General features: G+C 46.8%; 1 protein-coding gene across 1 annotated transcript in view; it reads left to right on the top strand.

The window, feature by feature from the left end:
* Window positions 1-24607, top strand: part of KDM2B (lysine demethylase 2B) — a 119073-nt gene that overhangs the window by 77583 nt on the left and 16883 nt on the right. The window lies entirely within an intron of this gene.

The following is a 24607-nucleotide window of genomic DNA, read 5'->3' on the forward strand; positions in this document are numbered from 1 at the left end:
ATCTAATGCCATTTGTCAGATCGCAGACTGTACTTGCACACCTGGCACCTTGAAATGGCCCGGCTAGGCCCCAGGGTCGCTTTGAACCTATAGAGGAAACCGTGGCTTTGCCTTGCTGCCCGCTTCCCTCATGGTGGAGGAATTGCTTCGTGGGATGGATTGGGGTTTGTAGAACACGAGCTTCTAAAGGAACCCACTTGACATTGCTCACTGTAATCTCAGAATCAGTGGAGGTGTTCAGACCAGCCTCTCTGGGGATCACTTCAGGACCGTAAATGTGCCCTGTCTTCTGTGCTCGAGACCCTCAGCGCAGTCCTCAGGGGCTTCTAGGCAATTTTTTTTGTTTGTTTTTAAATTCAAACCTCTGCCCCCTTTCCTCTTAAGGCCTGGAAACAGGAAGCTGGCTTCTGGGGGCAGTAGTTCTCATTTAAGTTTCCTCTGGAGGATTGGTTTATAACCATGGGACTATATGGCATGGCTGGTGTCAACATGGGTAGGAGGAATCGGAGCACTTAGGCTAGGTGGGAAAGAGTGGGTGGGAGGGAGAAGTAAGAGCCTTTGACATTTAACAGTGCTCATGGTAGCAGGCTTTTCTCTTTTTTTAATCTTATAATAAATAAAACTCCCATACTTTATGGTTCTCCCACTTAAAGTGTATATAGTTAAATGTTTTTCTATATTGAAAATATTCAGAGTTGTGGAACCATCCCCACAACCACAATCTTCATTTTAGAACATTTTCATACCCCTTAGAAGAAACTCCATGAGCAGTCAGTTCCCCTTCCCCCAGCTCCTGGAAACTTTCTGTCTCCATGGATTTGCCTATTCTGGACATTTCAGATAAATAGAATTATACAGTATGTGGCCTTTTGTGACTACTTTCACTTAGCAGAATGTTTCCAAGGTTCATCTCTGTTGTACATCTATCAGTATTTTATGCCTTTATAGGGTTGAATAATATTCCATTGTATGGATGGACCACAGTCCGTTTATCTGTTCATCTGTCCATGGGCATTTGTGCTCTTTCTCCCTTTTGGCTATTGTGATTGATGATGCTGTGAATAATTTATGTACAGGTTTTTATGTGAAGTTATGTTTTCATTTCTCTTGGGTAGAAACCTAGGCATGCAGTTGGCTTATCAGATGGTAACTCTATGAGGAACTACCAGACTATTTCCCAAAGTGGCTACAGCATTTTGTGTTCCCCTCGGCAATTACAAGAGTTCCAGTTTCTCCACATCTTCACCCAACACCTATTGCCTATCTTTTTTTTTTTTTTTTCCAGTTAAAAAAATTTTTGGCTGCATGTGCCATGCAGCATATGGCATCTTAGTTCCCTGACCAGAGGTGGAACCCATGCCCCCTGCATTGGAAGCTCAGAATCTTAACCTCTGGACACCACGGAAGTCTCATATTGCCTGTCTTTCATTAGAGCCATTCAAGTTTTTTCCTATGAATTATTTGAAGTTAATTGTCTGAGTTTGCAAAGGCTAGCATAACAAAATACCCTAGACTGAGGGACTGAAATGACAGAAAAATTAATTTTTTCACCTTTCTGGAAGCCAGAAGTCTGAGATCAAGATGTCAGTTGGCAGGATTTATTTCTTCCGAGGATTCTCTCCTTGGTTTATAGATGGCTGTTGTCTCTCTGCATCTTCCCTTGGTCTTCCTTTTGGGTGTGTTCTAATCTCCTCTTCTTATAAGGACACTGTTTATACTGAATTCGAGTCCACCCAAATGATGCCATTTTAACTTAGTTATTACCTCATTAAAGGCCTATCTCTAGGGATTTCTCTGGTGGTACAGTGGTTAAGACTCCACATTTCACTTCAGGGGGCCCAGTTCCATCCCTGGTCAGGGAACTAGATCCTGCATGCTGCAATTTAAAAAAAAAATGCATGCTGCAATGAAAGAGTGAAGATCCCTTGTGCTGTAACTAAGACCTGGTGCAGCCAAATTATTAAAAAAAAAAAAAAAAAAAGACCTATTTTCAAACACAGTCACATTCTGAAGTGCTGGGGGTCAGACTTCAACATATGGATTTGAGGAGGACACAGTTTAGCCCATAACATGTATTACACATTATACACAAAGGAATAAATCATATAATAATGAATATCATGATTCCCCCTTCAACTCTATAAATAAATTATTTCCGGTATAAACCAAACCCCCGTGTATTCCTTCTAAATGTATGCAACAGTTCTGAGGTCTTATTGAATTCTTACAACGAGGCTGGGCGGATAGGATTATCTTCATGGTGCAGCTGAAACTGGAGGTTCAGAGAGGTACGCTGGTAAGTCTGAGGCCACACAGCTTATGAATCTAAGGTGTTCATCCTCAGATTTGTCCCTGCACCTAAGGAACTCTATGAGATGTGGTGGAGGGCAGGGGGAGGGGCGGCTGGGTGGTGTATTTATGCGTTTCCTGGCTGGTGGGGTTAAGAAGTTAACAGGAAAGGAAGAAGCAAGTACACGACTGACTGCCTGGGCTGCCCCGGGTCTCTCGATTCCCAGGTTCTCCCAATTTGATGCAGGTTGGCTTGAAAGATCAAGGGTGCTCATTGAGGCTGTCAGGATGCAAAGTCAGGAGAGGTCCGGGTCTGGCTCAGGTTACTTAAATAATTAATGCTAAATGATGATTAGCAAGAAATGCTTTGATCTTCCACCTTGCCTCCTGGAGAACAAAGTCCTTTTCTGGAACTGATTAGGTGCCATGAGGTCATTTCTGATGTGGCGTCTTTCAAATCGGAGATGCTACTGAATCACCCTTGGTCACAATCCCCCCACCCCCACTCCACCCCATTGGCTGTTTTCACCAGCGGTGATGGATTTGTTTTGATCTGTCTATACTCTGGCCACTTCCTTTTATGACCAAGTGGTAAGATTTGGAGGGGGGCAGGTTGTCTGTGACCTTAGAACCAAACCGAGGGAACTGAACTACTTTGAGGCCCAGCTTCTGACCTCAGCCTTATTAGTATGTTGACCTTCCTCGCAGCAGCCAGACGCTTCTACCGGGCCAGGCTGCAGGTTGGTTCCCAGAAAAGGAAACCAAGGAAGGAGGTGAGAGGAAGCCACGGTTTTCCTGGAAAGAGAACACGTTGATGCATTTGCTTCTTAATCTCTAGTGGCCAAACCAGGCTGCCTTTTGAATTTCAATTATTGTCAGTTTTTCTGGACTGGAGGAGCAGAGAGGCTGCAGAGTGTACCAAGAACCCTGACAGGGACATGGGGACAGCCCTCTCCAGCAGTTAGTGGATCAGCTTCCTTACGGGGACGTCACCGGAACCACAGGAGGAAGACAGACACACACGCACAGACACACACACACACACACACACACCTGATGTCTGTGGCCCGCTTCAGTTCTGCTTTTCCCCTTCCTCCATACTTGGTCATTTAGATCTGGGAGGCCTGATAAGTCTGGGGTCCCCCAGGGAGCGTCACACACAGCCTTTCCCTGAAGGATAGTCACATAAGTCATTAAAAGCAGCCCCCATGTACTTGCTGTTCCCACTGCCCTGCTCCCAGCTCCTGTCTCCCCCAAGTAATTAAGTTGATGGTGTACACTTGAGGAGGAGGATAATGCCTGCCATTTATTGTTGCCTGCTCAGGGCCAGATCATTTCCTATAAAGGCCGTGTGGCCTCAGGAGGACCTGTGCTCAAGCTGGTGACATCTGTTTTACCTGGGAAACGTATTTTTTTTTCTAAGTTGTTTGCTGGGCTCCCCTGAGACACTCTGATTTATTAGGTGTTGGTGGGGCCTAGGAATCTGCACTTGCTAAATGCTTCACAGGTAATTCTCATGCACAATGAGCTCTGGGGTCAGGTACACCTGGAGATTGACTCCTGGCACTGCCACTTACTAACTGTGTGGTCGTGGGACAGTCTGAGCCTTAGTTTACTCACCTGTGAAAAGGGCTCATAGTGCTTTCCTACAAGGTTGCTGTGAGGGGCTGTCTGCAAAATACCTCTATAGTAGCCCTTCCATCAGTGATACCAATTAGGCTTTTTCATAGTTCTGTTAGTAAATAATAATCCCGAATCTGCCCATCTAGAAGGCAGAAACAGAAGACACTGGAGGAGGAGCTGGGTCAGAAGGGGGTGATTAGTTTAGAGACATTCCCCATCTCTACATGATTACTGGCTGGTGCAAAAACTCAATCTCAGGCAAGGGCTTAAATGGCTCAATTTTGTGGAGGTAGTCACAGCTGGCATTTCCCGAAACGGGGCTGGTTTAAGGAACTGCTTCTTTATGCCTTCTGCACTCCACTGGAGGGAGGAACCCTAGGCCTGTGAGCAGAAGGGTAACTTGCCTTAGAATGTGCCAGAAGAAGCCTCGTGAGAGCAGCCTTGGAGATCAGGAATAGGCAGCGGGGAGACCAGCAGCAGCGGCCGTAGGGCAGAGAGGCACGAGCAGCAAGTGGACAATCCAAGACCCCCACCTAGAGTCCCCAGGACTTCCCTAAGTGACAGCTAAGTCATCTGTGGAGTTTGGAGGCCAGCAGGTTCCCAGGAGCACAGACAGCCAAAATCCCTGATCACAGAATACCCACAAGAGATGGTCTGCTCATTCTGGATAATGTTGCCTCCAACATCAGCAAGAGAAAAATCCCATTGATGGTCAAAGAATGCCACTGTTTCTTACAAGCTGAGACCCCAGGTCTCTGACCAGATATGTGATCTCTGATTCCAGAATCTGTAATCTCTGAACCATATGACTGGGATCCCATCAGAGCCCCCTGCCTTTTTTAGTCAACCCCAATGATGCTCTGTAAATTGAGCCTCTGTTTAACTCCCCTCCGTGACCTGGTGGGAGGGTGCCAGGATGCCATTTCATTTCCTGCTAAGATCCTGACTGATAGACAGACTTCCCGTTTTCTTCTTCTGTTGGACATCCACATTCTACTCTGCATTTTTAAAAAATTTATTTATTTCTGGCTGTGCTGGGTCTTTGTTGCTGGGCACTGGCTCTCTCTAGTTGTGGCGAGCAGGACTACCGTTTGTTGCAGAGCACGGGTTCCAGGCGCAAGGACTCAAGAGCTGTGGTGCATGGGCTTAGTTGCCCCGAGGCATGTTGGGTCTTCTCGGACCAGGGAACCCATGTCCCTTGCAATTTCAAGGCCAACTCTTAACCACCAGGGAAGTCCCTATACTCTGCATTTTGTTGCATATCTGTCTTAAGCTGCCATTAGCTTCTTGAGACTGGAGCTCATCTTATTAATTTTTTTCTCATCCTTTTTTTGTATCCTGTCATGCAAGATTGGTCCCAGAAAATGTTCAGTGAATGAATGAACTTGATAGCAAGGTTTCCCCAGAGCTTCTAGAAGATGAAGTTGTAGTCAGTCAGTTAAGTGTCCTTGCTGTCTTTTACCTTCTCTCCAGATCCCTCAGAGTCATCGCTAGTGAAAGTAAGCCTCTCTCCTTACTTTAATTTGTGTGTCCCAGTTGCACCCAATAAAAGAATGGTGAATAGAAGAGCACTAAGAAAGGCTCTTGGTCTTCCCTAGACCCTTTTGTCCCTCACATTTAAGCATCTCCCTTCATCCTCTTGGACTTAAAAAGATCTTATTTCTCACCTGGAACTTTTCCGCTATCAACCGTATCATTTTATTGAAACTTTAAGATAGTGAAATAACCTGTAATTAAAGTCTGCAGCCCAGGATTTCTTTCTTAGTCTGATAACCTGCTCTGCTGTCTGTGTTAATAATGCCAAAGACAAATTCTTGGAAAGCAATTGAGATACCGAGGGCTTTCCTGCCTTTGGTGGAGTAATTAGAAGGCCTGGCTGGCACTGTAAGTGATTGCTTGCCATTATCATGGTTTTATTTCTAGAACAGTGGTCTATCCTTCAGTCTTTTCCTTTTTTTTAAATCAAATGACATTGTATATTTCCTGTTTCAAAGGAGGATGCTTGCTCATTGACGTTGGGAGTAAGCTGTGACAGCCCTCCCCACCCCAACCCCTGCGTATCTAATCTGGCTTTATCAGGAAGATGTCAGATAATCTGCTCCCCAAATGTAGGTGATCTAGAGAAAAAAGGGGCACAGTTAAGTGAATACAGGTGAAATATTTGCTTTATTTAAGTTTGCTTCCTGTTACAAAAGGGGGAAGGGGAAGTCCATTTGTTGGGACAAGGGCATCTTTAATTATATACAAAGAAAATAGGTAGAAAGTGAAAGCTCTGGTAAAACCTGCTCTAAGTCACTCACCTTCTTCAATGAATGTAAATGACTAAACAGCAAAGCATGTTGCAGGAATTCAGAGATAATCTTCCTTAAAAGAATGATTTTGGGGGGGTATTTAAATTCATTTCTCTCTTAGTTAATATTCATGGGACAAGATGGCAGGAAGGGTTGTGTTGGGGACTGCTCTGGGGAAACTTGTTGGTTTGAGTGTACCCAGTTGATTGATTCTTCTGGGGGAGGGTGTTCTTTTATTTCTTTTTTACTTATTAGTTTATTTTTTTTAATTGAAGTATAATTGATTTACAATGTTGTGTTCATTTCTGGTGTACAGCAGAGTGATTCATTTTTGTATAGTAAATGTTATACATTTTTCAGATTCTTTTCCATTATAGGTTATTGCATGACATTGAATATAGTTCCCTGTGCTATACAGTAGGACTTGTTGTTTACTTATATATAGTAGTTTGTATCTGCTAATTCCAAATTCATAATCTATCTTGGAGATCCAACCAGTCCATTCTAAAGGAGATCAGTCCTGGGTGTTCTTTGGAAGGAATGATGCTAAAGCTGAAACTCTATTACTTTGGCCACCTCATGCAAAGAGTTGACTCATTGGAAAAGACTCTAATGCTGGGAGGGATTGGGGGCAGGAGGAGAAGGGGATGACAGAGGATGAGATGGCTGGATGGCATCACCGACTCGATGGACATGAGTTTGAGTGAACTCCAGGAGATGGTGATGGACAGGAGGCCTGGCGTGCTGCGATTCATGGGGTCACAAAGAGTCGGACACGACTGAGCAACCGAACTGAACTGAACTGAATCTATCCTCACTCCTTTCCCCTTTGGTAACCATAAGATTTTCTATGTCTGTGAGTCTGTTTCTGTTTTGTAAATAAGTGCGTTTGTACCATGTTTTAGATTCCACATATATAAGTGATATCAGATGAATTTTGTCTCTCTCTGACTTTCTTCCCTTAGTATGGTAATCTCTAAGTCCATCTTTTTATTTATCTCTTATCACATTTCCTTAAATTGTGGGAAAGAGACAGCATAAAATTGACTGTGTTAGCTATTTTTGGTGTACTTGAGTGGCATTTTGAGTGTATTTTGGGTGGCATTGAGTACATTCACATTGTTATCAACCATCACCACCGTCCGTCTCCAGAACTTTTTCTTCATCTGAAACTGGAATTCTTAATCCCTTAAACACTAAATCCCCATTCCCCCATGTTCTGCTTTTTTTATCTCGGTGAATTTGACTCTTCTAGATACCATGCATAAGTGGAATCATACAGTATTTGTCTTTTTGTGACTGGCTCCTTTCACGAGCATGTCTTCAGGGTTCCTCCATGCGGTAGCATGTGCCAGAATCTCTTTCCTTTTTAGAGCTGGATGGTTTTCCATTGTGTGTATATACATTTTATTTACCCATCTATCTGTTGATGGGCACTTGGGTTGCTTCCACCTTTGGCTGTTATTAATAATGCTGCTGTGAACAGAGGTGAGTAAAAATGTTTTCAAGTCCTTATTTTCAGTTCTTTTGGGTACATACCTAGAAACGAAATTGCTGGAATCATAGAATAATTATGTTTTAAATTTTGGAGGGGCTGCCATACTGTCTTCCACAGTGACTGCATCGAACATTCCTATCAACAGTGCACAAGGGGTTCCAGGTTCGCCACATCCTGGCTATTGTTATTTTCTGTTCGTTTGTTTTTCATAATAGCCCTCCTAATGGGTATGTTGTTTTTCAACTAACTTTATTTTTTATGTTGAAGTATTCTTTAGAGTATGACAGACATCATGTCATTCCATCCCTCAGTACTTAGGTTTGCATCCCTGAAAAATAATATTTTTCTCCATTCTTGAAATAACATTATTATACCTAGCAAAAGTGACAATTCCTCCTGCTGCTGGGTCATATAAATTATCTTTTACAGCTACTTTGTTCAAATCAGGATCCACTCCAAGAATCTGTTCTTAATTCTCTTTTAATCTTGACCTTTCTCAGAATATTGATCGGTAGAGAAGATGGAACCATGTCCTGAAGAATATCTCACTTTATGCATTTGTCTGATTGTTTCCTTGTGGTGATATTTAGCTTTTTCGTTATCTCTTATAATTTCTGTAAATTAGAAATTAGGTCTAAAGGTTTGGTTAGACTGAAGTTAAATTTCATAGGTAGTGGATTAAAGCAATGGTGGTCTGATTATTCCCTCATCATTCAATTACGTTCATGCCTCTTTGTTCCAGAGAATAATCTGGAAGGGAATACGTTAGGGCCTTGCTTCCATTTACCACTCACTGATGATTTCACCACCAGTTATCATTCTTTTCCTGTATCAATAATTTTCTCAGGAGATGAAAATAAACCTTTGGGACTCCCCTGGCAGTCCGGCGGTTAAGACTCTACGCTTCACTGCAGGGTACCATGGGTTCAATCCTTGGTCGGGAACTAAGATCCCACACACTGCACAGCACAGCCCCCCAAAAAGAAAATGAATCTTTGATGTATTATCATCCCTCCTTTATGTACTAGCTGGCTTTTTTTCTGCAGTTTTCCCTCATCAATGGGCGCTTCCCTTGAATATAGTTCCTCCTGAAAAGGCTGCACACATGCTTAATTCTTTCCCTTTAAACACCAATTTTCAAACTAAGGAGTTGGTATAATGGTTGCTTCAAATGGTGACAGATGAGTTTTGTCAGATTTTTTCTATTTTGAGTATCTTGGTAAACTCATGGATTTTCATAGATCCAAGGGGCTTGTAGAGGCAAATTGGCCTGCTGGAGTTGAGCCATTTTTAAAGGAAAGCAAGAATGTATGTGAAGAAGGCAGCCAGAGTATGTATGTGAGAGAGTGTGTGTGTGTGTGTGTGTCTGTCCCCCTATCCCTGCTCCCAGCCATACCAACCAGTGTGTATTCGCATTTGTTAGGCGTCCTTAAGTGAAAGGCTTTCAAGTGCTGTCAAAGCCCATCAGACCCCTATGGTGACTGTTAGCAGCTCATTTAGGAGGTGATTCAACTATCACCTTGGTCTGATAAGTTTCAACCTGCCCCAGGGCTGAGTGGCTACATTTCCTAACCAGGTTACCTTTCAGGGACAGGAACTAAGATCACTCTTAAATGATAACTGATGAAAAGGAAAAAAAATTATGTGTGTGTGTGTGTATGTATATATATGTGTGTATGTATATGTATATTTGTATATACAAATACTTGTATTGTATATAAATATATATACAAATATTGTATATATACATATATACCCAAACACATGTGTGTGTATATACAGATACACTTTCTAAAAACTTTTTATATTGGAGTATAGCTGATTAACAGTCTTATGGTAGTTTCAGGTGGACAGCAAAGGGACTCAGCCATGCATTATACATGTATCCATTCTCCCCCAAACTCCCCTCCCATCCAGGCTGCCACAAAACATTGAGCAGAGTTCCCTGTGCTGTACAGTAGGACCTTGTTGGTTGTCCATTTTAAATATAGCAGTGTATACATGTCCATCCCAAACTCCCTAATACATAATTTTTTAAATTGAAATAAAATTCAATTAGCATACAGTTAGCCATTTTAAAGTACCAATTCAGCGACATTTTGTATTTTCACAGTGTTGTGTAAGCATCACCTCTTTCTAAACCCCAGGATATTTTCATCACTCCCCAAAGAAACCCCATGCCTATTAGGGGGTCATTTTCCACTCTCCCATCGCATCCCCACCCAGCCCCTGGCAATCACGAATTGGCACTTGGTCCCTGTGGGTTTTTCTATTCTGGACATTTTATATATATGGAATCATACTATATGGTGTGTTTCACTTGGCGTGTTTTCAAGATTCAACACATTGTAGCTTGTGCCACTACTTCATTCCTTCTATGGCTGAATAACACGCCATTGTGTGGATATACCACATTTTGTTTACCTTTCATCGATGGACAGAATTTGATTTGTTTCTGCCATTTGACCATTGTGAACAGAGCTGCTAATTTTACTCCTGTTTTGCCTCTTCACTGTCTGCTTTATCTGTCCATTTTGAGTAAGCTTTGTATTTGGTCTTTTTAAGTCTTTATAACCTGGTTTTCTAAGGTCTTTCTTTGAAGGATGGTGGGATGGACAGTGAGGAGTGCTCTGACTACAAAGGAAACCAAGGGCAAGATTTGGTCTTGTTAAGAAAAATATTTCGGGGTCTTCCCTGGTGGTCCAGTGGTTAGGACTCAGTGCTTCCGTTGCAGGGGCAGGGGTTTGATCCCCGGTTAGGGAACTAAAATCCCACATGCAAAGTAGACAGGGAAAAAAAAATATTACAAAAGTCCTGCATGAAGGAATTCCCTGGTGATCCAGTAGTTAGGACTCCATGCTTTCACCGCAAGCATGCAGGTTCAGTACCTGGTTGGGGAACCAAGATCCCACATACCAAGTAGTTTGGCAAAAAAACAATAAAAATAATAATAATAAGTCCCGGTTGTAGGCCCAAATTACGCTGGCATTTTATGTACTTTTAGTCCCTGTTTTCTGGGGTGGGAGGTGGGATTGCAAAGTCAATCCATTAATCTTGTCTGAATTGTCTGAGCACTCAGCCTTAACCTGGATTTGTGTAGGGAAATGAATGGAGAAGGGAAGTAACTTTCTAAGGTCAGTGATTGAGTTGGAAATGAGATGGATGGCAGGAAACATTTTTCAGATCAGTGCCAGTCACCTGTTAAATTAGTTAATTTAAATAAAAAAATCCTGTGCACAGTCACAAATCTTCCAGTGAATGCAAATATTTATTGGTTGATCTTTGTAATGTAAGGAGACAGTATTAGGAGAGGAACTCTATTTAAGAGAAAGCTTGGTCTCTTTAAAGGAGCCATCTGACAGATATATGTGGATTTTAAATGCTTGTGGAATGATTCTCCAGGGGCAAAATAAAAAGCAATTAACATTAGTAATTTCCTTAACCGAAATCAGTGCAGCCCTCGGTCTGTCATACAGTGACTCTTTGAACCATAGTTTTATCCAGGCAGCTCTGAAATTAGTCCTAAATTGCTATGTGACACAATGCAAAAATTTTTCTTATTTATGTTTTATTAGAAAAATAACTCTCCAAAAGACCTACTTCTTGGGCTGTGAATGGGGAACAACCCATTGAAGAACAGAGAGACAAGTGGTAAAATAATAGTAAAATAACTGAAGCATGCATTCTCTATTGCTTATTAAACATACGTTATTATGTATGTTAGGAAGCAACCCTCCAAGTCATTTTTGTTCCTTCCTTAGGGGCATGTTTACAAATGGTGTCCCTTGGTTCAGGAGTGTGCCAGCCAGTTACTGGTCTGGACACAGGAAATACATTCTCTTTCCCTGTCCTGATCCTCTGGAAAAGACTTTTTCTAAGTTTAGCCATGCCCTTTGTGACATGGATACAAGGAAACGGGGCACATGCCAGGGAGACCCTCCCCTAGGGAGCCCAGAGTCCAGGGGGCATTTATTCAATCTGTCCCTTTCTTACTGGTCCTGGACATGAGGATGGAAAGGACTGGAGGGGACAGCTGCCTTCTCCCTTCTACTTTAGGTCACTGCCCATCTCTGCCCTGGGACAGGCTGCAGTGCCCTCAGATGGCTAAGTCTGGGCAAAATCTCTAGGCAGACTGGGATCCCTCCTAGAATCTCATGATCTAATAGGCAGACCAGAAAATTGAATGACATTCAGAGAAAGCGAAGAAGTGGGTGACACCTGTGACCGAGGCAGGCTTGGCTTCCATCTGTTTTTATTTATTTCTTCCTCACTTGGTGAAAATTTTGGACCCTCCTGGCTCAGGGCAAGCACCAGTTGCCCTGATGGCATTAGCTTTGGGGAACTCTAAGAAAGTAAACCTTGGCTAAGTGGAGCTGGGAGAGCGTTCAGTTCTTAGGGTCCCTGAAAGAGGAGGTTGAAAGGGAGAAAGGACGAGCCTAAGGCACAATATAAATGCTAAATTTTATGGTAGTAATTCTGGGCAAGTAAATAATATATTTTGTATATAGTCCAGTACACTATTAATACAAAAGAAACATTGGATAGTTGTGTGTACCAGTTAACTAAAGGAAGTTTTGATCAAGGAGGTAAAGATGCTAAAAGGCTCTTTTCAAGTGTCAGAAGAGGAATTTTTAAGAGGAGTTAGGGCAGTGGCTGCTGGCATGAGCCTTGTTAGAATTTGGAGAGGACCCACCACATTGCCATATCTTAATCCTGGCTTCCTCCTTTCATATCAACCTCCACCGATCCATCAGACAGCAATCTGGTTACCAAAACCATACCTACCTGTCCTGAAATTGAATTTGAACTGAGAACACAGAATTTGTAAACTTTAGTAAGGGACAGTTAATTTTCCACATAAATCTTGAGTATTTCACTTGGATTGTTACATGGCATCCTCCTGTCTTGATTCTGGAATTAGTGCAGTGTTATTAACAGCCCAGGCTGCAGGCTCCAGCTGCTTATAGGTTCAAATCCAGGTTGTTTCACTTCCTAGCAGCCATGTGTCTCAGTTTCCTCATCTGTGAAATGGGTGAACGGTAGAACATACCTCATGGGGCTGTCTAAAAGAATAAATGAGATATATCTGCACTACACTTAGCATGGGATCTAGCCCTTCAATCATGCTTAGTAAACATTAGCTCCTCTTATTGCCTGGACCCCTAGAGAGGGTCTCTGGATGGTGTTTTATAAGGAACCCTGGGCTTCAGAGCTACTTTCCAATTTTCTCTGGGCTTCCTCACCTTTTCTCTGGGCTTTCCTTACCTGTGAAGTCAGGGACGAGGGTGAGGGCCCTTTTAGCTCAGAAATGATGTGACGGAAGGAAGGAAGTTTTGTGTTAGCTGCAGCTTCTGTTCATTAACACTTTCCCTTTCTCTTCTTTGAACCATGATAAATGAGAACTGTCTTTTTACTTCCTTAAATACAGAAGTGAGCTTTTGAGAATTCTCAAAAGAAATCAGCCCAAAGACAGGTCTAAATAATCTTGTACTCCTACTAGGTAATGAGAAAAACCTTTGAGAAAAAGTCCTGTTTCCATACCTCTTTCATGATGTATTGTGCTATTTGTATGTTTCTGTATCCTGGCAGTTTTGACCAATTACAGTGAAGTGAAAGCATGATTAGCTTTTTTTTTTTCAGCCCCTCCTCTTTCTTTAAGGGACTTCCTACTAGGTTGAGTGGCCCCTGAGAGTTCATGGACTACATCAGATAGAGACTTTAATTGAGACAAGGTAGTTTTATACAGGCTGAGACTTTGGGGGGTGGATTGAGATGGAGGGGGGAGTATTCTTTTCAAAATGACGTTTTTGTTGTTAACCTTGAGTGAATTGTGGAAAATGTAAGAAGGGAGAAAGGTAATTCAGAAAAGGTATGTTACAGTAAAGAGCAAGTTGGCTGGGATTTTTTTTTCCCCCGTTGTGTCAGTGGTTGTATAAATTTCAGACTTTAAAATCCACTCCGTAAAACTGACATCCCTGTTTATTCACTCCTGCCGACTCCCTGATAGAAACCTCCTGAGTTTTACATCCATCACTCATTTTGCCTTCCTTGAAAGCCCAGGGCATGACCTGCCTGTGGGTCCCTTCTATTCTGAGAGTGGATTTCATGGCCCATGGCCTGGGCATGAATAACAGTTGGACAACACTGCGGAATTGGTCACCAGGCTTCACAGCTAATGAGCTTTTTCTTGGGAAAGCCTCAGATTCCTTGGTTGGGGAAACCCTCCCACTTTACAGATGAAGAAACGGTTGCATGTATACATGTTCAGTGTCACCTTGGACATCCTAATTAGGTGATGAGTATGCCAGCTACCTAGCTAAGTCAGTCTGGTCCTTAGCTTGAGTTTGGCTGTGGTTTTGATGCTTATAACAGAATTGCACACTCTAGCTAATGGTCACTGAGCTCTTCCTTCAGAGTAAGGACTGCTGGCCTAAGTACCCCCTAGACTTTTTTCTTTTAAATCAATCTCAATCTGGATTTCCAGTAACAGTTTTCTACAGGATGGGCTGCTTTAGAAGTAAGCATTAGGAATGTTTCCAGTTTAAGAATTTAGAAACCCACACCTTCTGGGCCAGCTTCAGGCACTGCAACGCTTCTACGAGACTGGGTTCTGGCCTGCCCTCACCCCTTCCGAGAGCGACCCTTGGGCACCTCACGGAAGGGCGGGCTATGGGTGGGATCCTGTCCAAGACAGTAGGGCGCCCACCTCAGGGCAGAGTGCATTTATGGTGTTCTGTCTGGCAACCGCCCAAGTCAGTACAGCTCCCGCCTGTACCACCACGCCGCATTTTACGTTGACTCCCTTGCGACCTGGAAAGGCAAACCTGAGGGCAACGTCAGGGGACCAGCCTAACCGAACTGCTGGCGTCTTGCAGAACTAGCTCCCTAGACCGTACCCAGGCCAGCGGGCCCGAAGAGGGTACGGGACTCCCGGGTTCGCAGGCATATCAGGTCGTGGTCTCAGAGCTTGTGCAAACCCGAGAGTCCGTGTGCCCGCTGCCGGGGGCACAGGGACCCGTCCCTGGTGTCGCCTGCAGGGCCGTTCCCCGCGGCCCATGCACCCCGGGGCTCCTGTAAGACACCCCGCAGGACCACACAAAAGACCCCACCCCAGGTCGGGCGTGCATTTCCTGTTAGAGACGCGCGGCGTGCAGCCACCCATGTGCATCCCGCGGCGCGCGGGCCGGGCGGGGCGCCGGGCACGCCCCCACGCAGCCCCAGTCCCCCAGCTCCGGCCGCGAGGGGCCGCCCTCGGCGGGCCCGCCCCCGTGTCACCGCAGGCCGGGCTCCCTTTGTGTGCGGCCCGAACGCCGGGGCCGCGCCATTGGCCCGCCGGCCCGGGGGGCCAGCCCCTTCCTGGCTCGCCTCATGCATATGCATGAGCGCCCCGGCCCTCCCCACGCCGGCCCCTCTCCGCCCCCTCCCGCGCGGGCGTGCGAAGCGCGCGGCGCGGCTCCCTCCTCGCGGCAGCGGGAGCCCGAGCCCGAGCCCGAGCCCGAGCCCGAGCCAGGGCGAGCCGAGCCTGCTCCGGGCGGGCGGCGGCGGCGGCGGCGCCGCTCCAGCCATGTCAGCGCGCGCGAGCCTGGGCCCACCATGAGCCATGGCCATGTCCGTGAGCGCCGAGGACGACGACTATGAATCGGAGCCGGACCAGGTCTGTGGCCCGGGGTGGGGTTGAGGGAGGGACCCGCCACCCGCCGGTTCGACCTCCCGACCGGCCGACTGACGCGCCCCGGGCGGCCGCGACGCCGCCGCCGCCACGATGAGGAGAAAGTTTTGCAGTCGCCGCCGGCGGAGCTGCCAGGGCCGGGCCCGAGCGGGGCGTGGAGGAGCGCGGCAGGCCGGCGGCCACCCAGGCGCCGCGGGCCCCGTAGCCGGCCGGGGCAGGGGGCGTGTGCGGGCGTCCGTGCGTGAGGGTGGCCGGCCGTGCCGCGGGGACAATGTGGGCCTCGCCGTCGGGCGGGCCCTGAGGGGCGCGGGGCACGGCCAGCGGGCAAGTTGCGGGCGCCGGCGCGGGCGGCCGGGCGCGCCTCGCCCTCCCCTCGCGCCCTCGCCCGCGGCCCACGCGCGTGCCGGCCGCCCCGGGCGCACCCGGACCTGCAGGCGACGGCGCCTCCTTCCTTTCTGTTCGCAAAGTTGCACCGGGACCCTCGGCCTCTGGGCTGGAGGACGCCCGCGGCCCGGAGGGTGGGCGGCCCGGGGCCCGTGGGCCCGACGGCCCGAGCTTTTGTCTGGGCGCCGCGCGCCGGCCGCCTGCCGTGGGCAGACGGAGACAGGAAGGGGTACGAGGCTCGGGCCGGCGCGGGGAATCCGGAACCCAGCGAGTCCGCTCCGCGGCGGCGGCAGCGGCGAGAGGAAGCCGTGACCCCAGATGGCAGTATTTGGCCTCGGTTGGATCTAGAAGGGAAAGCAACCTCTCTTGGGACCAGGGGGTTGAAATCTGTATAAAACAAAGCCTTGGGTGTGTTTATGGCGTGAATTTACTCCGGGGAGATTCGTGTTTAGGAAGGAGGGGAAGAAAGAAAGTTGAGGTTTTACGAAGTAGAATCTGCACGGTATTTGAAACAGGGCACCGGCTGGGTAGACTTGTCTGAGGAATTAAGCATTGACGGATTGAGTTATCGTGTGGGCATGAGACTAGGTGAATAAGATGCTTACTTATAATCCCGGGTGCATTTCTTCAGTGGAATGAAGATGTTTTGGAATGTTCAGACCAAGATGTAGGAACGTTTTTTTTTCCTTCTATCAGGCGTGGTTGAGGAAGTACTATATATACTGCACTTAAGTCGTAACACACATATTATTAAGTGGTTTTATGTAACAGAGATGAAGTTAAAGTGCATTTTCTCAGTTTTGCTGGACGTTTTTCAGGCTCATCGTGTATCTTATGATGTGTTCCTGAATCTCACTTGTCTTCTAGATCGGATGAACCCAGAGACAACCCAGGTGGTTTTGCCTTGGAACTTTCATCAGGGCAGAAGCACAGTCTGTGAGGTTCTCAGTTCTTGCTGCTTAGTTCATACTTCAACTCTTCCTCTGAAAATTTTCAGTTCAGTGTGGGTCTGCCTAATCCCTGCCAACAGTGTACCCTTCCTGCATCTGGTCACTCATAAGACACCTGTATTCAGTATTGATTGTGTTTTGGTGTGTCGGGTGAGGTTCCTGTTACCTATTTTGTGTTGGTTTTTAATTTGACCACACCCTATGGTAGACACTACATGGGACAGGTACGTCTCTGGGCTTAAATCACATTTTCACCTTTTTGCCACTCCTGAGAGGACCCATACTCCCTGTAGGCAGATTTTTTCCCCCTCCTGCTCACATCAGCCTGACTGTGGCACTTCTGGAGTTGTTAGTAACGGAAGTTCTCCAGGTTGCCGTGTTCGCTTTAAGATGATGCTACCACTCAGGAGCATTGAGGGAGATGACCTGTAAGCCAGGCCAGCGGGCAGAAGGTTTTCCCCAGAGTCCCAATAGAGAAGTTGGCTGTCGGCCACAGACCCTGCATTTGCCAACCCTCCAGGCCATGGCTCCCTGCTGCTTGCCCTCCCACCCCCAACCGTTTCCTCAGCCCCAGGATTTCTTGGATCTGAGAAGAGCGGCTTCCTCTGAGGCAACTGTGTCTTCCACATGGGAGCCAGAGTCTCTGGATAGAATCTACAGCTCACAGACTGTAGACCCCACTCTCCTCTGAAGTCTCCTTCAAGGAGGGGCAGAAGTCTTGGAGTGTGGGCATACAGGTATGCTCAGCCACCTGCTGCGGGCCACCTGCTGCGTGAAGGGCCCCATTGGAGGCCCTGTCAGGAAGCTTCTGTTACCTGGTCTGTCCCTGCAGCTGAGCCTGGCCCCTCACCCTTGATCAGAATTTGGCCTGCTCTACCTTAAAAGTCTCTGCACTTCCTTGGTCCCCACTGGAGGGTGCCGTCCAGTCCTGGGCGGCATCAGGCTCCCTTACGCGTGTGCCAAGCTGGCCTTCTGCCCCTCACCTTCCCACAGCACCCTGACTTTCCCCTGCTCCCAGTGTTGAGCCTGTGCAATGGGAGAGACCCTTGGCTGGGTCTTCTCCCATGGACTTCCTGTGCTTCTCCAGTGCAGAATGTGCGGGAAGATTCTTTCCAGCTCTGATTTTTTAGTTTGAGGGCTATTAGTAAGGAGAATCCCATCTTGTGTTTTTTTTTTTAAACTGCTGAAGAGTAAATACCGTTATTCCTTTTTTTTTTCCTTTTAACTGAAAATGATTATTGCTTGTTTGTTAAAAATACTAATTAGGGGAACTTGCCTGGTGGTCCAGTGGTTAGGACTCTGTGCTTCCACTTTAGAGAACACGGGTTCAATCCCTGGTTGGGGAACTAAGATCTCACATGCTCCGTGGCACGGCCAAAAAAAGAATTTTAGGAAATTATGATGAAGAAGGTCTCAGAAATTTATATGGCTGTAATCACTGCACTATTCTCTGTAACTGTTAATACTAAGAGTGACATTTTCATAATGGGTCCCTGAACCCTCCCCAAATTGCATACAAAAGTTTTATGCCCTTGTGTGTATGTGCATTTTTCTGGGATAAAGGTCTTCAGGTTTGCTTGGATTCTCCAGAGGCCCACCCCTCCCCTGGGTTTCTGGTAGCTCCTGTGTTTTTATTCTCTTGCTCCTTACTCTTGGTATATAAACAAACCCGAACCCTCCCTGAAGTCTGCAGGTGTGTGTTAAGGAGCCTGCAGCGCAGCTCAAAACCAGCCTTTCCTGGGATATCCATTATGCTTGAAGATCTGGGAACAGACATGATGTTGAAAAAAATCTGTTATACAACTGAAGGTAACGTTAGCATGACAAAGATTTCCCTGCTGTTCAGGGGCTCTGGCTACCCTTCTTGGGGCCAGGTGTCAGTGGGCTGCTGTTTGGGGCAGTTTGGTGGGGAACACCAAATCGTACAAACAGACACCACCGCGTTTACTGCTCTTCTGACCGACTCCTTTGACGATTGAAACTCTGGCCTGCTCCCTCCTTGAAGCTCTTCTCTGGCTTCCATCTGCGATGCCACCAACTCCTGCTGCTTCTCCTGCCCTTCTGGCCATTCCTCAGTAGGGTGCTCTTTGTCACCCAGCTCTTGGATGTTTTCTCTCCTGAAGGTACTGCTCAGGACCCTGTGGGCCATGCTGTCCATTCTCCCTGAACAACGCTATAGACTTAAGTAGTTCAGCACCACACGATGCTGATTCCCAGCGATGTGCCTCAGCTCCAGTCCCTCCTGGCTGCTTGCTACTGGCCACCTTCCCTGGATGTCTCATGGGTTCCTCGGATTCCATGTGTCCACAGCGAATTTGTGTTCTCTCCTCTCTCCTGTTGCTCAAGCCTGAAACCTCAGAGTCTTCCAGGACTCTTCCTGCTTGTAAGCCCCACCTGCAGCCAGCCTGCTGGGTCTTCTAAACTGGCTCTGCTTCTAAAACACCCCTGACTCTTCCCCTCCCTGGCATTCCTTCTGTGGCTTCTACCCCAGCCTTCACAACCCTCAGCCTGACTGCTGTAGCATCCTCAATCCATATCCCTGTCTTTCATCTTGCCCACCACCCAAAAAATTCACTCCCTACAGCGTAGCCAGAATACAATCGTTTTGTTCCTGCACGCAAAGCCCTTTAACTGCTCTTATGCAGAACACCATGATGTGGTCTATGGGGCCCTGCAGGTTTAGGCTCCTGCCACCTCAGGGCTGTTTTCCAGCAGCCATATCAAGCTATTCCTTGTACGAGTCATCTAGCTTCTTCTCTCTATCTTACTGTTCCTTCTGCCTAGAATATTCACTCCTGAACCCCACCCCTCCTCCTGGCCTGCAGCAGCGTATCTTCTCTCTAAAACTCACTTTAGTCACAGCCACTGTGTGTGACACTTGTCTCAGCCTCTCTTCCTTGTGAGATGAGGCACTTGTGGGTCAGGATGCCCACATTATTATTATCATTGTTATCATTATTATTATCATCATTGTGTTGCCGTGCATTTATGCAGTAACATATCTCTCTCCCCCTAGACTGTAGTGCCTTTGAGAGTAGGGAACAAACACCTTACTCAGGTTTGTAGTCCCAGCACCTAGCAGTGTGTCTGTATATAATTCACAGCCAGAAGACAGTTGAGTGGGTAGGAGGGTGGGTGTGGGTGTGAGGGGGTTAATGAATGAGTCTCTGGCACAGATCACATGCTTTACTGGCCTAGTTTGGAGAAATTTTTTCATGCGCTTATTGCCCATTTCTTATATCTCTTTTTGGAGAAGTATCTGCTTAAATCCTTTGCCCCTTTTAAAACTGAGATATTTATTAGTGTTTTTTTCTTTTTTTTTTTTGGTTGCGCCAGGTCTTAGTTGCAGCATGCAGGACCTTCATTGCTATGTCCGGGATCTTTAGTTGCAGCACTTGGGCTTTTAGCTGCAATGCGGAGTATCTAGGTCCCTGACTAGGAATCAAACTCAGCTTCCCCTGCATTGGGAGCACAGAGTCCTCACCAGGGAAGTCCCAAGATAGTTGTCTTTCTGTTATTGCTGTATACTTTGCAAATAGTTTCTCCCACTCTCTGTACTTCTTACTTGATAGGGAAGTCCCGAGATAGTTGTCTTTCTGTTGTTGCTGTTTTATACCCTTTGGATGCTAGCCCCTTAAGAGATGTATACTTTGCAAATAATTTCTCCCACTCTCTGTACTTCTTACTTGATAGTGCCTTTTTTTTTTTTTTTGACTGCATCAGGTCTTAGTTGTAGCACATGGGATCAAGTTCCCTGACCAGGGATCGAAACCCAGAACCCTGCATTGGGAGCGTGGTGTCTTAGCCACTGGACCACCTGGGAAACCCCTGATAGTGCCCTTTTAAGCACATAAGTTTAAAACTTTGAAGTCCAGTTTTATCTTCGTCACCTGTGCTTTTGGTATCATATTCAAAAACTCATTGCCTGACCCAAGGTCATGAAGATTTATCCTTATTTTTTCTTCTAAGAGTCTTATGGTTTTAGCTCTTACATTAAGGTCTTCTATCCATTTTGGGGTTAATTTTTGTATGTAATGTGATGTAAGAGTTCAACATCATCCTTTTGCATATGGATATCCATTTATCCCCACACCATTTGTCAGAAAGACTGTTCTTTTCCCCACTGAATTGTCTTGACATATGTGCCAAAAATCAGTTGGTTATAAATATTGTATTTATGGGACTTTATTTCTGAATTCTCAATTCCAGTACAGTAATCTGTATATCTGTCCTTATGCTAGTACCACACTGTTTTGGTTATTGTGAGTGAAGTGAAAGTTGCTCAGTCGTGTCCGACTCTTGGCGACCCCGTAGACTATACAGTCCATGGAATTCTCTAGCCCAGAATTCTGGAGTTGGTAGCCTTTCCCTTCTCCAGGGGATCTTCCCAACCCAGAGATTGAACCCAGGTCTCCTGCATTGCAGGCGGATTCTTTACCAGCTGAGCTATCAGGGGACTGTAGTTTTGAAGTAAGTTTTGAAATCAGGAAGTGTAAGTCTTCCAACTTTGTTCTTCATTTTCAAAATTGTTTTGGTTTTTCGGGTTCCTTGTGTTTCTACATGATTTTTTTTTTTTTGGCCATGAAGTGTAGCTTGTGGGATCTTAGTTCTCCAGTCGATCTGGGATCCAACCTGCCCCCTGCACTGGAAGTGTGGAGTGCTGCCTGCTGGATCACCAAGGAGGTCCCGCCACATGAATTTTAGAATCAGCTTTTCAGTTTCTTCAGATGAACCAGCTGAGATTTTCATAGGGGTTGCACTGAATCTGTAGACCACTTTAGGGAGTACTGTCACCTTAACAGTATTGTCTTTCAGTCCATGAACGTGGGGTGGTCTTTTTATTAATTCAGGTTAATTCAACTAATGTTAATCCCAGTATTTTAGAGATGAGGGATTGAATATTCTGGAGAATAGGATCTGATAGGAGGCACTCAGTTAATGTTTGTGGAATGAATGAACTATCTCAGTAGTATTCCTTTTTTTAAATTTCATTATTTAAAACTTTCTTATCAATAACATTCCTTTTAAGGATGATACTTATGAGCTGTTGATGGGGAAAAAGTGTTGAATACTTAAGATTTATGTGGGTTCAATTTTCCTAACCAGATGGAGCTGAGACTATGAGTCCTGAGCTGATAAAATCAACAAACCTTGGGGTTTGGGAGGCTGGTTTGTATGTGAAAGTCAGTGGTTGCTACCATTCCCTTTTGCTGAGAACACATCAGGCTGAAATTAACAAAGGAACATCCTGGGTTATTTGAATAGAGGTACAGGTAGGATAGAGTAGAATGGAGTATTGGTTTGGGCTTCCCTGGTGGCTCAGGTGGTAAAGAATCCAGCTCCAGTGTAGGAGACCTGGGTTTGATCCCTGAGTTGGGAAGATCCAGAGAAGATCCCTGGAGAAGGGAATGGCAACCCACTCCAGTATTCTTGCCTGGGAAATCCTGTGGACAGAAGAGCCTGGTGGGCTACAGTCCACAGGGTCACAAAGAGTCGGACACCAAAGTTTGGGACTAAAAGAAGTTTGGGAACGTTGAGGTGTCACCCAGAAGAGGTTAGGATAGAGGCGCCACCTTTCCTAATAGAGACCTTCTGATCTTACCTGTGGATTTTCTCAGTGGTCTTTATGAGGCTCCTGCATTTCAGGTGTTGCTCAGTTGACTCCCGAGCAGTTGACTCCCCTTGGCCCACGAAGCTGCAGGCAGCAGGAGCTTCTCTGGTTGTCTGGCGGCCTGGCAAAGAGGGCCTGAATCAAGGTCTCTGGAAGCAGCCGCCCTTAAACCTCTTCCTTCGAGGCATTGTCCACTGTTGATTCTTGTCATTTTCCAGGATGTCTCAGCTGCCATCGAGATCCAGACAGATTTGGTTTTCCCATAGCCTGGGAAAGTGCTTCTTCAGATGAAAATGAACTTTGGGAAGCAAAGGAAAGTGGATTTATTTCAGAGTCAAGTATGAGCTTTATGACTCTGGTCAATTTGACCCAACTCTCTTAGTTCCAAGTGGGCAGTGAGGCCAGGGGCGCTCAGCGGCTGTTTATACCTGATGTTCCTGAGTGGGAGGCAGAAGCCAGTTTTGGACACCTGGAATTTTTTCCCTTCATCGAAGAAGCTAAGTCCTTAGACTCTCCTGCTCCAGGGTCAGCGTGTGAGCCCTTGGCCTTGGTTTTGTCTGTGGGGCTGGACCGTGTGCTCTCCTCTCTGTACCTGACTTGTAGCTCTGAATCTCCCATGTTTCAGGGATTTGAGGAGTGAGTTGCTAACTGGACTCGGGCTTTTTACCAGAGAGTCTTCTGGGCTGTAAAGAGAGGGAAAAACCTTCCTGGTTTCCATTTCTCTGGAAACTGATGTCTTCCTCTGCACCTCGTGTCGGCCTCCATTCTACTGAGGGCGTCGAGGCACTAGCTGTGGGCCCCTTCCAGGGCATGTGGTCAGTTCCCGTGGATCTGGGAGCGCATCACTCTGGTTTATAGCGTTTACACGCACTTGCAGGGTACGCACATCCTCTGCTGGCTCCCTGACCTTGGGCAGGTCATTTACCCTCTAGCAGCAGTTTCCTCATCTCCCACAGGGTTGTTACTGGGAAATTAGATGATGCCCCATGTGAAGTGATGAGCAGGATGCCAGGCCCCTGGCAAGTGCCCACCTGCACTGTGGTCACCGTCCCTGTCATGGCTGCTTGCTGCTTCGTGTTCAGGTCCACGGTCCCTTACTTGCTGTTCTCAAATCTAGAGACTCTGAAAACTGATTTTTTTTTTTTTTTCACTACTCATCTGGCAGCAAGACCTGCCCTGAATTGACAGGTGATGCGTAGGCTGACATATCCCTCTGAAGGTGCCTCCCTGGGCTGTGTGTGGTGTGCAAGGAGGCCCTCCACAGCTTGCAGGAGGAGTAACTTGTGTTGGGGCAGCCCCGTACCCCGCCTGGGGACACTGGCGTGGTCTGGCGGGAATGGCGGGGTCAGGGCAGGGGCAGTGAGGACGCAGGGACCCGCAGAGCTGGGTCTCCTTCCCTCTGGAGTTGAGAGCAAGTTGAGAGGGATCAGGAGTCAGAGAAGATGGTGGGAGTGAGGCATGATTCTCAGAGAAACGTGGGCTGTTTTCCTTGCTGATGTGGTTGTAAGTTTCTCAGCAGCCCATGTAGTTTTTGGGGAGGGGACTGTAAGTGTGTATTGTGGGGGGCGGGTACCTGGAAGGAAGACTTTCTCTGCACTGTGGTACAGCATAACCACACTTCTGGGCCTGGGAGCTGGCGTGGGGCAGGATTTTGCCGAGGGATCCAAGTTTGGCAAGCAACTAAAATGAAAGGGCCGGGATGGACTGAAGCTGGCTAAGGGCTTGAAGCATTTGATGCCAATTAGATAGTTTTGGGAAGAGAGTTCGTCTCCCTGACAGAGGGATGAACCATTTTCCAGCAGATAGAAAGCTGCTCCAGGCAGGACAGACTCTCCCTGCCATCCAGGTCTTTCCCAGATCTGATCCCGGCTGGACAGTGTCCCAGCAGCTGGCTTCCGATCCTGGTTTGCAGGAGGCTCTGGAGCTGGTGGCCAGGTCGTAAGGGTCTCAGAGCAGGATGTGTGGCTGGCTCGTGCCCTGTTCAGCATTCGCCAGCACTTTCTGGTCACCTGTGTTTCTCTGATAGGGTTTGGAGTCCATGTGGGGAAGGTCTCAAATCAGCTCCTTGGGGTTCTGGTCTCCTTCTCCCGGGGTCCGGTTTATTGAGCGCATGCCAGGTGTCAGCCGCTTTGTGGAGGGACAGTGGCTACAAGCACCCTCCGTAACTGCCTCCCGAGCTCTTGTCTCGAGAAGACTCCCACAGGAGGACGGGCAGTTACGCTGTGGCGGGCCGGAGCAGGCGGTCAGGGAGGGCGGCCGGGAGAAGGCGGTGTGTAAACGGGGCCCTGCAGC

The sequence above is a fragment of the Oryx dammah genome, unplaced genomic scaffold (genome assembly GCF_014754425.2).
Source record: "Oryx dammah isolate SB20612 unplaced genomic scaffold, SCBI_Odam_1.1 HiC_scaffold_12, whole genome shotgun sequence".
Lineage (NCBI taxonomy): Eukaryota > Metazoa > Chordata > Mammalia > Artiodactyla > Bovidae > Oryx > Oryx dammah.